At 43.2% G+C, this 2,278-nt stretch overlaps 1 long non-coding RNA gene across 2 annotated transcripts in view; it reads left to right on the top strand.

Moving 5' to 3' along the window:
• Nucleotides 1–2,278, top strand: part of LOC112548232 — a 4,609-nt gene that overhangs the window by 978 nt on the left and 1,353 nt on the right. The window contains exons 2-3 of one of the 2 annotated variants that reach the window (XR_003092052.1): nucleotides 184–238; nucleotides 657–777. This is a non-coding gene — a long non-coding RNA (uncharacterized LOC112548232). Of the gene's footprint in view, nucleotides 1–6; nucleotides 239–656; nucleotides 778–2,278 lie in introns of those variants that run through there. The other variant, XR_003092051.1, reaches the window with a different exon arrangement.

Here is a 2,278-nt window from a genome sequence, read left to right as displayed (position 1 = left end):
CGGGCCCCTGCGGCAACGGCAATGGCCCCGGCCCGCCCGCGGCGGGAGCCCGGCACAGCCAGTAATCGCGTGTAGGGCAGCCACCCCTTTCCTCGCTGCCTCCGGGCCTGAGGTCAAACTCGGCTTGTCCTTCGTTCCCTCCTGCGCCACCGTTAACTTGCTCTGCTGCTTTTGTCCTTCTAGAGAGTCCACGCTGCCCCGGTGTTAGCATCCCCAGTGTGCGACAGAGTGGCAACAGGTGAGCTGTGTTCAGCCTCCAGCAACCGTGGTTTGTGATTGGCCCTGGGACAGTGTTAGTCCCTTTCAGTGTCATCCTGTGTTTCCCTGGGAGGTGGAAACCTTCATTCTCATTTGAAACTGTAACTTGAAGTTTCCTCCTTCATTGAACACATCCATAACTTCTAACCTCTTCTGAGGTGTCTTTCAGGGTCTCAGTAAACATTCAAGTTTCCTTCCGTAACTTGTCCATGGGGTTAGTGCAGCTTGGCAGCCCTGCACGCTGCACACCTGGCTTGTGTCTAAAAAGTAGCCTTTAGATGTGCATATTCTTTTAAGGCCTGGCAGTAGAATAGTTAACAGCTTGTGGGATATGCTTTAGAGTATTGCTAATGTATAATAGTAACTTTTGCTGGGGTTTTTTGGTTCTTTTTTAATAGATCCCAGTTATAGAAGATAACGCATCCAAACGATTTTTACCTTCTGCCATGGCTCAGTTTGGAGGACAGAAGAACCCGCCTTGGGCTACTCAGTTTACAGCTACTGCAGTCTCTCAGCCAGGTCAGTTAGTACGTTGCTTGTATGGATATTTGAATCCTGACGTCTAGCTGAATTGCAGATTCTGTAGTTAAAGGTGTTCGTAAGAATAACCCATTGCTGATGGTTGTTGCCTGTACTGCTTGGTGTAAGATGATGAGTGAATGTTATTTGTATCTCTGATCTTTTAGGCATTTGGTTAGCAAACAATTATATATAAAAGTTATATATTAATATGTGTTTTCTAAAATGACTAAGAGTTAGAGATGCAAATATCACTCACCCATCGCCCTACCAGTAGGATGATAGATCTTGATTGTTTGTTAGCACTCAGTTATTTTTATCCAAAGATGCGAAAACCAAACTCCCACTCTCAAATTCAGATGGGATTAGTAAGGCATTATGGGCATCAAACCAAGGTTTTGCATTTTGTTTTGTTCTTTGAGTTTAACCCCAATACTACTTTTTATATATATAATATATTGTAAGGGGTTCTTTGAGAATTGCTCATGTAGATGGGGAGCGGAATGTATTTGTATTTTTGTGTGTCAGTTGGAAACCCTCCCTCAAAATACTGTGCATCAAAGGCCTAATCTTTCTGGTCAGAAATAACATTTTTCAGTTGCTAGCTAGTTACCTTGGTGTGGTGGAAAAGCCCTGTCAAACTATAGCTTAAAAATGTTAAGATATGTTAGCTACCTGTGTCTTTTGGCGTATGCTATCTCCTAGACTTGGTATATGAAGGTTTCCAAGTAGTAAAATGAACCTGAATATTGCTGCTTGAAGGATTTTAGTATTTCTGTGACTAGACATGGTGGGACATAAGAAGAAAGGGGGAGGTACTCTGGAACTAAACATTTTAGCTTGTTAAACGCTGTTCTGAAGAGACTGGTCCAACATAGTTTTGGCAGTGTGAGAAGCATCATATGAAAAGATGTTAGTGCAAGCAACATCATTTTAAAATTTAAGATCTGGTCCTGCAGGCAGTTCAGTCTCATGAAATTCAAATTGACCCTGCCTTGGGGCAGAACAAGGGCATGTGCCACTCCACTTTGTTTTGAATTCTTGAGGGCAACTTGTTATTCCTTCTGTTAGCACAACTGAGGAAAGTAGTTTTGCTCTTCCTGCCTGTATACCTCTTTGGAAGTCGAGGACTCCAATCCAAGGGCTTTCAGAATTGGTCTTGCTGCCATCTGTGGTGGTGCTTTCATCTTGCTGTGGAACCTCTGGGATCTGTTAAACTTCTGTGGTTGATCTCCTTTCCAGCAGAGGTTTTGAGATGGTCTCTGCTCTCACCTAAGGCAGTCTCAAAACATTTGTGTGTTGGTATTGTTCCATGTGAGCTGTCTGTGCAGCTTTCTTTTTGCTGTTTGTAACGTAGGCAATTAGGTTGTGTTTTCAGTGGTTTCCGTCTCTGGTGGAGAAGGTGTTTTCACAGGGGCTCTTAATAAAGTTACAATGTCAAGTGTTCAAAAGTTAGAGAATGCTTGTGAAACAATCCCCTTGTGTGACTATTATTGTGATG

Source organism: Alligator sinensis, unplaced genomic scaffold (assembly GCF_000455745.1).
Source record: "Alligator sinensis unplaced genomic scaffold, ASM45574v1 scaffold1841_1, whole genome shotgun sequence".
Lineage (NCBI taxonomy): Eukaryota > Metazoa > Chordata > Crocodylia > Alligatoridae > Alligator > Alligator sinensis.
Note: the sequence above shows the minus strand (reverse complement) of the source record. Positions and strands in the feature narration are given on the sequence as shown.